At 41.0% G+C, this 15,708-nt stretch overlaps 1 protein-coding gene across 1 annotated transcript in view; it reads right to left on the bottom strand.

The window, feature by feature from the left end:
* The window catches only part of LIPA (lipase A, lysosomal acid type), a 239,164-nt gene that overhangs the window by 67,732 nt on the left and 155,724 nt on the right, over positions 1-15,708 (bottom strand). The gene's annotated exons all lie outside the window — the stretch shown is intronic.

The raw sequence follows: 15,708 nt of genomic DNA, 5'->3' as shown, positions 1-15,708 counted from the left end.
ATAGGAATATGATAAATGTAAGAGACATCTATGAAAAAGTTAATGGATAAAAATGTAAGACACACTATATGAGGTCTAGGTAACAATCAATAATGTTGATTTTATATATATTCTAAAATTAGAGAATTTTTTATTCAACAGTCCTTGGAATAGTTATAAAATTGACCATATATATTGGGCAAAAATCCTAAAATTTCCCAAACATAAAAACAGTAAAGAATAAAATAAAATTAAGCTTCTGTTTCAAAAGTTCAGAAAAATGGCAACATAATAAATCAAACAAAAGCAGAGGAAGAAAAAAATTAAGCTAAAACAAGAAATTTATGAATTAGGAAACCAGAAAAAGAGTAGACATAATAAATACATAAGTTATTGATTTTAAGAAAGTTAAAAAATAAAAAGAGTAAAATAAATAAACCAGAAGCTAATCTAATCAACAAAAGTGGGAGTAGTAAGGTGGGATGTTCAATACACAAAATTAGAAAGAGTAAGAGGAAAATAAACACAGAAACAATAAAACAATCAGAAGAGACTATCTTGCTGAACCTAATTCAAGTAAGTTTCCAAACATGGCTGAAATGAGTCATCTTGTAGGAAAATATAAAATGGGTAACTTTTGTGCCTGGATGGCTCAGTCAGTTAAGCATCTGATTCTCGATTTCAGCTCAGGTCATGATCTCATGGTTGTGGGATCAAGCCCTGTGTCAGACTTCGAGCCGGGGGTGGAGCCTGCTTGGGATCCTCTCTCTCTGTTTCTCTCTCTTTCTGTCTCTCTCTCAAAAAATATGTATGTATATGAAGATTAAAAAAGGAATTTTAAAATGGGTAATTTTCTGGGAAAATTATAATTTAAGTACAGTTTAAAATACAGTTTAGGAAGCTAAAAGGTAAGCATAAAACAAGCAGAGAATTACAGCACCTTCTGGCACAAGATGCACCAGGTCAACAATCATAAGGAACAGAGTATACTACTGTAATTTGTTTCAGAGCAAAGAGAAAGACAGAAATCTCTCATCTTCTTTTAATGATATGAATGTAATAAAATCAATACCAAAACTTAAGGACCTCTCCCTCCTTCTCACTTTCTCCCTTATACTTTCTCCCCACCCCCCATTCTCTCTCTCTCACACACACACACACACACACACACACACACACACGCCAAATCTGTAATAACTATTGAGGGAAAATCCTAAATACAATATTGGCAAACCAAATTCCAGCAGCCTATGGAAAGAATAATACTTCATACCAAACACTCTTAATTCCAGCAGTGTTCAAGAATAGTTCAATATAATGAAATCTATTAATTTAATTTATTAGGTCAAGAGATCACAGTGAGGAAAGATTTCATTAACAGGTTGTATTATAGACGCCAAGACATCTGGTAAATTCAATAAGTATTCTTTTCTCTTTTATATTTATTTATTTTGAGAGAGAGAGCACACATCCATGAGCAGGGGAGGGGCAGAGAGAGAGGGGCAGACAGGTTCAGCACAGTGCCCAACTCGGGCCCTGAACTCATGACCTGAGCTGAAATCAAGAGTTGGATGCTCAACCGACTGAGCCACCCAGGTGCTCAATAACCATTCTTTATTAAAAATAGTATATAATAATATACTAGTAAGTATAATAGTAAGGTGGCTCAGTCGTTAAGTGTCTGGCTTTGGCTCAGGTCATGATCTCCAAATTGGTGGGTTCAAGCCCCACATCAGGCTCTCTGCTGTCTGCATGGAGCCTGCTATGGATCCTCTGTCTCCCTCTCTCTCTGCCTCTCCCCTGCTTGCACTCTCTATCAAAAAAATAAACACGAAAAAAGTAAAAAAAAATAGTGAAATGGAAAAAGGTGAATCATTCCTCAATATGATTTAAAAAATGCCTCAGCCCCCAAACAACTGGAGAGGGTCCTGCCACAGCCATGGAGTAGACAAGAACGGCTTCTCTCACCACTATTATTTAACATTGTCTTGGGGCTCCTAGCAAGTCTATGATACAAGGAAGAAATTACAAGCATAATTGGAACAGAGGAGGTAAAACTATTATTATTTGAAAATAATACTATTGTAAACATAAGAACCCAAGAGAATAAATTGAACAACCATGCATGCAATTAGAGAATTTGGCACAGTAGTGTGTATGTATTTATTTACAAATGAGTATCTTCCATGAGTCCAAATAAGACCACATAGGAAGATACACAAAGAGTGGGAAAAATGCTAACGATAGCAACAGAAAAGGCAAAATAGTAAGGAATAAGATTACCAAACATTGTGTATGTTTCTATATAAAGAAAGATGTAAAACGTGGGGAAGACACAATGACCTGAAGAAATGGAAAAATATGCCATGTTCTTGGACAGAAAGATTCAACATAATAAAGATATCTCTTCTAATTAAGCTAAAGTGTAAATTTTATTGTAGTAGCAATAAAATGTCAACAGGGTTTTGGGGTTATGGGGACACAGAATAAATGATTTAAAGGTCCTTAAAGAGAAATAAACAAAGTTGGTTAAATGATTTTTTGATAAAAACTAGCAACGAGATGTGACCAGCTCTACCAGATATTAAAACGTAGTACAGAGTTATAATAACCAACAGGTACTAAACATGTGGACAGGCAAATGAAAGAAATAATGAACAATGACTTCAATAAATGGGGTCAGGACAACTGCATTGCTATCTGGAAAAAAATAAAATTGTCTTCATATCTCACAAAATATCAGTATATTATATATATACATACATATATACATATGTATGTATGTATATATATATTCTTATACCGGTTTCTATAATAGCACACCACAAACAAACTCAAGAAACAAGAATTCTTTCCAGTCCTACAACAGTGAGGGAAAGCCTTTATTGCTCAACTCAAAATCAAGAAACCATTAAAAAAATTGAGATGTTCAATTCCATAAAAATATTTTTTCAATGTTTACTTGGGGGGACAGAGAGAGAGAGGGAGACACAGAATCTGAAGCAGGCTCCAGGGCTCCAAGCTGTCAGCACATAGCCTACTGGGGGGCTCAAACCTACAAACTATGAGATCATGACCTGAGCAGAAGCCAGACACTCAATCGACTGAGCCACCCAGGCGACCCTCCATAAAAATATTTTAAAAATAACTCTGCACAGGTGAAATTCACTATGAACAAATCAAAAGATAAATGACAAGCTGTGAAAACTATTAGCAATCCATCACAGCAAAAGATTAAACTCTCTGATGTTTATAGAATTCACAGAAAGTGTTAAGAAAGAGAACAATGCACAAAAAACGTGGATAAAGAATACCAAATGATTATGAAAAAAGAAATACAAATGGAAGAATGCATCAGCTCATTCATGACAAGACAATGCATGAAAACTATACCGAAATGCCATTTTTTACCCATCAGGCTGGAAAAATATAATAGGGTTATAAAGGCCATAGGGGACACTGACATTTCCATACAGCATTTGTGGAAGTGCAAGTTGGTCCGGCTACTGTGGAAAGCAGTGGGCACGATTTATCAAAAGTACAAATCCAGAGGGGCGCCTGGGTGGCTTAGTCAGTTGAGCCTCCAATTTCGGCTCAGGTCATGATCTCACAGTTTGTGAATTTGAGCCCCACGTTGGGCTTGAGTGGGTTCAAGTCCCACATGGGGCTCTGTGCTGACAGCTCAGAGCTTGAAGCCTGCTTCGGATTCTGTATCTCCCGGTCTCTCTGTCCCTCCCTTTCTCATGCTCTGTCTCTCTCTGTCTCAAAAATAAACTTAAAAAATTAAAAAATAAAAAATACAAATGCAGAGATACACACTTAGCCTTGGGCAGACACTGGACCTCAACTTCTGATCAAATCCCATAGAACATTCTGCCAGTAATACTGAGAAAGTGTTGCTTAGGTACTTAAGGAGTAAAAAAAGAATTTGTATCTTTAGCTAACTTTTGCTGAGACGAATTTAAGAGGCTACATGTAAATCCTGAGTGGAAAGTGCTTGAGTCTTAAGAAAGAATTACAGGGAAATGGAGTAAGTATCGGGTGGTATGTGCCCCAATGGTGCCTTCCAGTCCTGAGACTTTGTTCCTAGGTCCAAATGTTGACCTAGGAAAAATCTCCCAGGCTACTCACTACCCTCCACTCACAGTTTATTTTAAGGGAGTTTGTGTTGAAAATCCCATTCCTAGTGGGAAAGAAAAAGAAAATACACTGAAGATTTAACAACAGTTATTATTAGAATGGTGACTTTAAGAAATGTGGGGGTTTTTTGCATATCCTAAGATTACTTTCAGTGTGTTTCTATTAAATGTATTGCATTTTGTTTTTTAACTTAATTTCTGAATCAATATTACGTTTGTATAGTTCAAAAATATTTAATACTGACTACAATAAAATCCTCCATCTGCTTCCTTTATATACACATCTTTATTCACATGTATATATAGATATACATACAGATATATATGTATATACACATGGAGATGGATGGATGGATGGATAGATAGATAGATAGATAGATAGATAGATAGATAGATAGATAGATAGACAGACAGACAGACAGATGTGTATAAATGAGGAGAATAAAGATGTATAATTTAAGTTTTGAACAGAGTGCCGTCCAGGAAACAAGAAGAGATCTAATACTAATCGGGCAGCCGCTGGGTTTCTGCACAGAGGTATCTGCAGGTAAGCTGATGTGCTGGGCCCTCTGTCAGTCACTATGAGGATCAGGAGTCCCTGGAAGACAGTATCCTGGCTGGCTGAACCCGTTGGGAAATCGATACAGTAGAAGCTTCATGCCCGCGTTACAGATGTACCCATGTAGCTGGGCGGATAAGACATACCCAAAGTAATGTATGGTGAGCCACGTCTCCAAAGATTGCTATAGCCGGGATCGGCCCAAACTGACGCCAACCCAAAAGTGTGTAATGCCCCATGAGGTTCTTGCATTGGAGCACAAACTTCCCATGTCAGAAAACAGGAGATGCTTAGTCATGAGGAGAAAATGAGAATGTGAGATGGCCGCTGTCCACCTGCCATGATACACCATGAAGAACAAGCAAATCTGGGAGTCCAGAGGCTGACACTGAAGGCGAAGGAGCCAAGTATGCAGAAATTGGCAGACAGCTCCCAACTTGGCTGGAAGGAATTGTGTGATGGATTATTCATGTCTTGGGGGCGGGGGGAGCGTCCAGGGCGAAGTTCCATTTCCCATGCGTTATCTGTCACCCAGCCCTGTGCACACTCCAGCTTACCAGCCTCAGAATTCAGGATCACCTACCACCAAATATACACCACATGAGTCAAATGGGGCCACAGAGGTCACTTCGTGGGTGCAGCAGAAGTGACATCAGACTTCTCTCTGATCAGACACACCAGCTAAAGATAATTTTTGACCCCAGAACGTTCCTTACAAGCTAAGATTTCCTTGGAATCTATGTGACTCTTTGCTTTCTCTGAAAAGCTGGTTAAGTTTTAGTCACATGTGTTTCCATAAATTCTTTTGTGATTACCATTTCCTTGAGGATATTTCCAGCTTTCTCTGTTACTGATGACACAGGTCCTGTTAAGAATGGGAGTCTAGTCTGCAGGTCAAGGAAGAAGGTAAGGGGCAGGATCATTCAGTGGGACAGCTGCACACCGCTGCCAGCAACATGCTCTCCAATGTGCAAAGTCACACGAGTGTGCCCATATGCCCGAGCACACACTTGCACCCTCACACAACATGCACGCACCACACACAGGCACGAAACATGCACACATGTGCCCAACACACACTCAAACACAACCTCATACACTATGTCCTGACACAACACCACACCCAGACCCCCACACCACACCTACTACTCTCACACACACGCTATGAACACACCAACCACATGCGCACACACACACCACACCATACACGTACGAAAGGGAAGCAATTACATTTTGTGGTTTATATGTCTTCTGCTCACACACGATCATAAACACAAAACCTGGCTACAGAGTAGTTTTTCCTCAGTGGAAATCTGGCAGCTGCCACTTTGAAAATTTAAGGTGAGGGGCACCTGGGTGGCTCAGTCGGTTAAGCGTCTGACTTTGGCTCAGGTCATGGTCTCACGGTTCATGGGTTCGAGCCCCCTGGTGGGCTCTGTGCTGAAAGCTCAGACTCTGGAGCCTGCTTCGGATTCTATGTCCCCCTCTCTCTCTGTCCCTCTTCTGCTCATATTCTGTCTGTCTGTCTGTCTCTCTCAAAAATAAACATTAAAAAAAAAATAAGAGTTAAAGGTGATATGTATGACCTGATAGGAAGTAATATTTTCTCTGGCATATAGCTATTTTGCTCCCCAAATCCACCCATCTCAGGCTATGTTAAAGGTAACTGCAGACAAAACAACAAACCACACACAGCAATAGGGTCTACATGTGAGTGGGATGGAATGCAGTATATGTGAGTTTGAACCACAGCCCTTGCCCCTTAGAGCCATGTGGCCCTGAGGGAGCTAATAATATTCACAAGGTTTAGTTTTCTCCACTTGCAAATCGAGGATGATATTAGCAGAAACTTCCCTAACACTTGAGAGGATTAAGTATTATAACGTGCTCTACAAAATGCTTGGCGTCCTCCCTTGGGTTCAGTGGGTGCTGAATTGACATTAGCTATTTTTATTCGTTCTCAAAAGATATCAGGAGCTTTTAGAAACCAGATAATCCAACCCCTGACCTTCAGGCAGAATCCAGCTGGAACAATTTCCCGAAGAATAAAAACCACAGTAACGTCATTAATGAAGTAACTTAATGCAGACTTCGCATTCATGCGCTCTCCTGAAGAATGCTAAGTGCAGTAGAATCGTACATCTGGAGTCTGTGCCTTATTCATGATAACTACACTCTGGGGCTGTACCCGGCAGAGCAGTAAACAACTGGAAAAGCAGATTCATGAAAGGGGCACAAGAATGAAAGTTTCATAGGGAACCTATGAAAACACCCAAATTTTTCAACAAGGGTCAAAGAAGACTTTGAGGCAAAAAATTCTCTTATGCTTCTATGTATTTGAAACTATTTTCTGTACATGCCTTTCCTTTAAAATGGGGTTAAAGGGGGCAACTGGGTGGCTCAGTAGGTTGGGCGTCTGACTTTGCTTCAGATCATAATCTCACAGTTCATGACTTCAAGCCCCCCATTGGATTCTGCTCACAGCTCAGAGCCTGGAGCCTGCTTCGGAATCTGTGTCTCCCTCTCTCTCTGTCCCTCTTCCCCTCACACTCTGTCTGTCCGTCTCTCTCTCTCTCTCAAAAACAAATAAATATTTTTTAAAAATTTTTTAATGGGGCTAAAAGAAAGCAAATCAAGTTTGGTGATTCTGCCACATTCATTCTCATCCTTCCTGTGTTCAGCAAGAGCAGTGTGGCTTATGATTCCATTGGTGGAAAAGTACTGGGAAGGGAAGAATCTTGTTCTCCAACTCAGGATGGTCTATCTTTAGTAAAACTACTATGGCTTTCACTCTTTCTCCCATTAAGAGCTGGAGTTGCCATTACAAATTTCCTGCCTTGAAGAACAGTCACCCCTGAGAACCCACACAAAATGAGTGAGCTATGACCCCATCATGATACTCCAAGCTCATTTTTCATGTCCCTAAGAAGACTTGATCCCCTGGGGTGAAGGATGCAGAGAAAGAGTAGCTAGCCACTGGACCACAACCTCAGATCTACTTCAAGGACAAACATGATCTGTCCAGAAAACTTCAGATCAAATGCTGCCTGCTGTGGTCTGAATGTTTGCAGACCCCCAAAATGTATAAGTTGAAACCCTAACTCACTGATGGTGAGTACTAAGAGGTAGAGTCTTTGAGAGGTTCTTGGGTCATAAGCTCTCATGAATGGGATTCGTGTTCTCTTTTTTTCATTTTCTTTAACTACTTTGTTTCTTTTCTTCTTATTTTTAAATTTTTTGTTATTTTTATTTTTTCACACTTTTAAAAATTTAAATCCAAGTTAGTTAACATGTAATATAATAATGGTTTCAGGAATAGAATTTAGTGATTCATCACTTACATAGAACACCCAGGGCTCATCCCAACAAGTGCCCTCCCTAATGCCCATCACCCATCTAGCCCGTCACCCCCACCCAACTCCCGGCCAGCAACCCTCAGTTTGTTCTCTGCATTTAAGAGTCTCTTTTTTATCTTATTTTGCTTCCCTTCCCCTATGTTCTTCTGTTTTGTCTCTTAAATTCCACACATGAGGGAAGTCATATGCACCCCCAATGTTTTTAACAGCACAATCGACAAAGTATGGGAAGAGCCCAAATGTCCATCAACTGACAAAGGGGTGAAGAGGATGTGGTGTATATACATGATGGAATATTACTTGCTGATCAAAAAGAATGACACCTTGCCATTTACTGCAACGTGGATGGAACTAGAGTATATTATGCTAAATGAAATGAATCAGTCAGGGATTTGTGTTCTCTTAAAAGAGACCTCACAGAGGCCCCCAGCCCCTTCCACCATGACCAGACACAATGGAAAGGCACAGACTACAAACTGGTCTCCCACTTGACCATGCTGGTACCCTGATCTTGGCCTTGTCAGCCTCCAGAGCTGTGAGAATAAATTTCTGTTGTCTCTAAGCCACCTAGTCTGTGGTACTTAGTTACAGCAGCATGAACAGACCAAGACACTGCCCATTCAACATGGGGCATCAGAGGATCCTGGTTTGGGCTCATTTATGGATTCGGTCCATTTGTTTCCCCATTGGGGAAGAACATGAAGAGGCCATGGGGTAAATTTCAGCACTTTCCTCCCAAGCTTGGGGCTAGATAGAGCACATACACATGCACATACCCTAAGATCAGTTGAGGGGAAGCTGGCACAGGAACCATGGAAACAAGAGGGTGAATCTCAACAGTCAGAAGAAGTAGCCTCAAATCTCAGAGAAGAAACCTTAAATCAGAGCCCAAGCAAGTGTGCTGAGGGCAGTGAGAATTGGACCTCATGTAAGAGGTTTATGATGCCTTCTCCACTGTGCCCTGGTGGAGGACATGCGTAAACTCCTCAACAGAGGACACTGTTGATGGGCATGCAAAGCCCGGCTCAGGTAGTCAGGTCCAGCTAAGTTGTTTTGGGAGCGAGGCTCACCGAAGGAGACACCCAAGGATTGGGCACATACAGGGAGATAGAAAGTCCCAAACCCAAACACTACTCATTTTCTCAAGGCCCTTGACCACACAGGGAGAAGGGAAGGCGTTGTCTTCAATCCATTCTCACAATCTAGCCTATGCTCTTGGGGAAACATTTTAAAAGCATTTCACAACAAAGAGCAGAAGGCTTGGAGGCAGGCCAGTCTTATCTGACATTTCTAGAACTCTGACACAACTTTGTTAGAAAACCATTTTTCTTTAGCTTGTTTTGTAACCCATGATTCACTCTGCAGAGGAGTGACATTTTCCAGAAATTTCAGGGTCTCATCATTATCTCATACATAATTTTTACAAGAAAATTGTGATAAGCGAGGTTTGCATTTGGCACACAGATGCAACGCCTACCAATTCCTTTCTTCTCCTGCTCATTATAGAACCACTGCTTCTTGAATCTCTCATGCTGTCTCTGATGGCTACATTATTCATGTGGAGAATGAGCTTCTAGTTTTGTGTACAACTGGGGAGCAGAAGACTTTGAATCAAACAGGACAAAATGGCTTTGTCGTATAGAGAATTTAAGGAATAATCCAAAAAGAGGCAAGATATTCAGCTTCAGGATGCTGTGTTCCAAATTATACCACCTATTCTCGCCCCATCTCCTACCCTTGCCCATTCCCTATAAGCTGAAATAAAATCAGCTCTTGGACTTATTATTCATCGTCAGCAAAATCTCCTTCATCTGCATCCTTTCTTTGTGAGGATTCCATTCACCTCCATGTCCTAACTGAAATCTGGCTGTCTCCTGAGATTACTGCTTCCCCCACAGCCTGCTTAAAGCCACCCTCCCAGCTCCATAGGCTGGATCTGAAGATGGGTGACCAGATGTCTTTCTTGCCCTTTAAAACAACTTGTAATCATTCTCCCTCACTCCCCTCAAAATCCCCTAGCTTTGATTCCCATGTCACCAGATTATACCATACCATCCTCTATCCACCTCTGTCACAGTCTTCTAAATATCTCAGGGACATCCCTTCTTATTCTTTACAGATATAAGTCCTGGCTCACTGTCATTCTCTGCAAATCTCTACCAAAAAACTCACCTTTCCAATTCCCTGATTTCTGGATTTCAGGACCTCCTGTCTTCCAGTGATCTTGTCCATAGCACTACCTTAGTCTCTCACTTCCAGAGTCATGACCTAGACATTGTTATTACCAATAGCTGCTTTCCCACCAGACTCTGATTTCAACCAGCCTGTTTGTTCAACCACCCCACTGCCTATTTTTGCACCTGACTCTCCCTAAAAGCCCACCTCCATGAGTCCTTTGACCCCCACCAAGACCTATAATCCATACATTCTTCTCATTTTTCAGGAGCCCCACTCAGCCATGTCCTCACTCTCCTTCCCCAGGCTACATGCCAATGTCAATTATTATAACCATTCCCTTGCTTTCTCTTCATCTTCTTTACCTTCTACTGTTTGACATAGATGCTTGGCAAAACCTCAACCTTTTTCTATCGGAATCTCTACCTACTTTCTAACTGCTCCCACACAGCTATTTGGACTGGAGAAAAATCATGCCATGTTAAATTCATAGCCACTAACTCCAAACAGGAACTTCATGTTTCTTGGCAATCATGTCATTTTCCCCTAGTCTAGTCACTTTTCCACTCTCTTAGATCGTTGTTTTATTCTCTCTCCCCTTTCCTCAAACTTCCAGCCCATCCTCCCACATCTTCTCTCTCTGCTAACAATCTTGATGTGTACATCACTGGGAAAATAGAAGCAATCATAAGGAAACTTCCACAAGCTACCACCACTGTGTCTACCTACATGTCGGCATGAATGCCCACATGGCCGCCTTCTCTCTGTTGGTGTGGAAAAGAACTTCCCGTGCTTCCAGCGAAGGCCAGAACCTCCCTGAAGACTTGGATCCCATCCTTCTTATATGCTCAGGGATCCCACTCCAGCTGTTCTCTGCTTTCCTCCATCACTAAGCCTGATGGCCATTTAATCTGCTGTTACGTCACTTAGCTTTAAAAAATTCTTGACCCTCCTTCCCTCATTCTCTTTTTTCTTTAAGTTCTATGAGAGATGTACCTAAACTCACTGCGCCTAATTTCTCTCTTCCCATTTTCTCTTGGATGCCCTACCATCAGATTTCCGCTCCCAACCAAAACATCTCTTGTTGAGATCCCCAATCTTCGTACATTGCAAAATCTAGTGGTCAGTGCCCCCTGTCTCCTGGCTTGAACCATCAGCTGCATTTGACACAGTACCTCCTTCCTCTTTCTAGCTAGTATCCGTTCGCTTGGCTGTGAAGACAGTACATTTGCCTGCTCTTCCTCCTTTTTCTCTATCTGCCCCTCTTCGCTCTACTTTGTTCATGCCTAACAAAGTTACGCTAAATATTGGAGAAATGTATTCTCTTTTCTATGTCCTTTTCTTTTTGAATCTCATTGAGTTTCAAAGATTTTAATGCTTCCTATGTGCTGATCACTTTCAAATTTTTATTTCTGACCCTTACTTCTTTTTTGAACCCTAGATTCATGTACAATCTGCCAAAATGGCATCTCCATCTAGATTTCTATGGATATTTATTTAATTTTTGTAGTGTTTCATTTTAATTCCAGGATAGTTAACATATAGTGTTATATTAGTTTCAGCTATACAATATAGTGATTCAATAGTTCCATACATTACTCAGTGTTCATCATGATAGGTGTGCTCTTAATCCATTTCATCTATTTCGCCCATCCACCCACCCACCTCCCCCCTGGTACCCATCAGTTTGTTCTCCATCGTTAAGAGTCTTTCTTGGTTTGCCTCTTTTTTTCCTGTTTGTTTGTTTTGTTTCTTCAATTCCACATAATGGTGAAATAATGATATTTGTCTTTCTCTGACTTAATTTGTTCAGCGTTATACTCTCTAAATCCATCTATGTTGTTGCAAATGGCAATATTTCATTCTTTTTTATGGCTGAGTAATATTCCATTGCATGTATAGACCACATTTTCTTTATCCATTCATCTATTAATGGACAGTTGGGCTGCCTCAGTAATTTGGCTATTGTAGATAATGCTGCAGTAAACTTAAGGGTGCATGTATCTTTTCAAATTAGTGTCTTTTTTTTCTTTGGGTAAATGCCCAGTAGTGGAATTACTAAGTCATATGGTAATTCTATTTTTAATTTTTTGAGGAACGTCTACCCTGTGTTCTGTAGTGATTGCACCAGTTTGCATTCCCACCAACAGTGCACAAGGGTTCCTTTTTTCTCCATATCTTCACCAACATGTGATATTCTATGGGTATTTTAAACTTAATATGTCCAACACTGACTGTCTGCCCTTATTCCAAATCCGGCTGCTTCCATAAACGTGCCCATCTTAGTAAAATCCAAGCCCCATTCTTCCAGTTTCTTAAGCCAAACTCCCCTATTTCTCTCACACTTCACATTCAGTCTGTCACTAAATCTGATATATTCCACCCTCAAAATTCCACTAGAATCCAGCACCCTTTGCCACCTCACTGCTGCACTCTGGTCAAAGCCACCACCTTCTCCCACTCTCCACTCAGTTTCAGATTTGCTTCTGTCACCTGTTCTCCACACGGCAGCCAGAGCGAGCACATTAAAGAGTTAGAACACATCACTCCTCTGTGCAAACCTCTCCCATGGCTTCCCATGGAGGGATGATGCCCAGGGTTCACACAATAGCCTACCAGGATCTCCATGATCTGGTCCCTCTGCCTCCCTCCTATATACCCTTCTAGCTGCTCACATCACTTGAGCCTTTCTTTTCCTCACAAACTCTAGGTGTGTGTCCATCTCAAGCCATTACCCCTGGGAGTCCCTCTAGCTGGAATTCTCCTCAGCTAGGTCCACAGCTCCCTCACTTCCTTTGGCTATTATTCAAATGTCACCTTAGTGAAGCCTTCCTTGGCTACTCGACGTAAAATTGTGACAACTCCTACCACCCTCCTAGCCAACATGTCTTCTAGTCCTTCCCGGCTTGAATTTCCCCCTCAGCAACTCAGAAATCTCCAACACACTGTGCACTTTCTCTGTTCACCCTGGGTATTGTCTGTCTTCCCCCCCACACCCGCCACCCCTGTGATGTATGTTCCATGCGGTCTGGGGTGCTTGTTTCCTCCAACTCGATCCCTGTGTTTACTGTTAACAGTCTCTGGCACAAGATAGGTGTTCATTTGGTGAATGAATTAACAAACTAATGAAAATCTACTTACATATTTGCTAGGTACTGAGGGCTGGAGTGGGAGCAGAAGTCCACTGAAACACAATCCTTGCCTTTGAGGTATTCATAGTTCTGAAGACATGATAACTGCATTCTAATCACTGTAACACAACACAATGTGTGACAGGAGCCATGGCAGAGGGCAGTGAAGGGGAAGGAGACAGTCCAAAGCAGGTTGAGAAGGCTAAGACTATGTGGTGAACAGCCACTTTGTGCCCAGGAAGGCAGCCTTGGATTTGATTAATCAAGGTTGGACTGATCTGAGACAAAAGCACTTCTATGTTCACCACAACATTATTCACAACAGCCAAGACATGAAAACAACCCAAGTGCCCGTCACTGGGTGAATGGATTTAAAATGAGGTACATGTATACAATGGAATACATTGTATTGGGTCATGGGAAAGAAGGATGTCTTTCTATTTGTGACAACATGGATGGACCTTGAGCACATTATGCTAAATGAGGTAAGCCAGACAGAGAAGAACAAGTATTGATGTCTCTTATATGTGGAATCTAATAAGTCAAACCTATAGAAAACAGAGAGAGTAAAACGGTGGTTACCAGGTGACATTGGGAGGCAGGGGTGAGAGTGAGGGTGTTTAATGGTACAAACTTATCATGAGTAAATAAATAAACCACAGAGAACCATGCACAATATAATGAATGTAGACAATAATATTATGCAACAATTATGTAACGTGGTAATTACTCAACAGAATCCACCAGAAGCCTACTAGACTGATTCATGAATTCAGCCAAGTTGCAGAGTACAAAATCAACGTACAGAAATCGGTTGCATTTTTATACACCAACAATGAAGCAATGGAAAGAGAAATCAAGAAACTGATCCCAGTCACAACTGCACAAAAAAACATAAAATACCTAGGAATAAACCTAACCAAAGATGCAAGAGATCTGTACGATGAAAACTATAGAAAACTTATGAAGGAAATTGAAGAAGACACAAAGAAATGGAAAAACATTCCATGCTCATGGATAGGAAGAATAAATATAGTTAAAATGTCATTACTACCCAAAACAATCTACATATTCAATGCAATCTCAATCAAAATTGCACTGAAATTCTTCTCAAAACTAGAACAAACTATCCTAAAATTTGTATGGAACCATAAAAGACCCTGAATAGCCAAAGTCATATTGAAGAAGAAAACCAAAATGGGAGGCATTACCATCCCAGACTTTAGCCTCTACTACAAAGCTGTCATCATCAAGACAGTATGGTATTGGCACAAAAACAGACACATAGACCAATGGAACAGAATTGAGAACTCAGAAGTGGACCCAAAAATGTACAGCCAACTAATCTTTGACAAAGCAGGAAAGAGTATCCAATGGAAAAAAAACAGCCTCTTTAACAGATGGTGCTGGGAGAACTGGACAGCAACATGCAGAAGAATGAAACTAGATCATTTTCTCACACCATACACAAAAATAAACTCAAAATGGATAAAGGACCTGAATGTGAAACAGGAAACTATCAACACCCTAGAGGAGAAAGCAGGAAACAGCCTCCTTGACCTCCACCGCAGCAACTTCTTACTTGACATATCCCCAAAGGCAAGGGAATCGAGAACAAAAATGAACTATTGGGACCTCATCGAGATTAAAACCTTCTTCATGGCAAAGGAAACAATTCATAAAACTAAAAGGCAACCAACAGAATAGGAAAAGATAGTTGCAAATGACATATCAGATAAAGGGCTAGTATCCAAAATCTATAAGGAACTCACCAAACTCCACAACTGAAAAACAAACAATCCAGTGAAGAAATGGGCAGAAGATATGAACAGACACTTCTCCAAAGAGGACATCCAGATGGCCAACAGACACAGAAACTATGCTAAGCATCCCTCCCCCTCAGGGAAATACAAATCAAAACCACACTGAGATACCACCTCACGCCAGTCAGAGTGGCTAAAATGAGCAAATCAGAGGACTCTAGATGCTGGCGAGGATGTGGAGAAACAAGCACGCTCCTACACTGTTGGTGGGAATGTAAGCTGGTGCAGCCCCTCTGGAAAACAGTGTGGAGGTTCCTCAAAAAATTAACAACAGAACTCCCTATGACCCAGCAATAGCACTGCTAGGAATTTACCCAAGGGATACAGGAATGCTGATGCATAGGGGCACATGTACCCTCAGCAATTGTTCACAGCAGCACTCTCCACAATAGCCAAAACATGGGAAGAGCCTAGGTGTCCATCAACAGACAAATGGATCAAGAAGATGTGGTTTATCTATACGATGGAACACTACATGTCAATGAGAAAGAATGAAATCTGGCCTTGTATAGCAACATGGATGGAACTTGAGGGTGTTATGCTGAG

Source organism: Crocuta crocuta, unplaced genomic scaffold (genome assembly GCF_008692635.1).
Source record: "Crocuta crocuta isolate KB4526 unplaced genomic scaffold, BGI_CrCroc_1.0 scaffold694, whole genome shotgun sequence".
NCBI lineage: Eukaryota > Metazoa > Chordata > Mammalia > Carnivora > Hyaenidae > Crocuta > Crocuta crocuta.
Note: the sequence above shows the minus strand (reverse complement) of the source record. Positions and strands in the feature narration are given on the sequence as shown.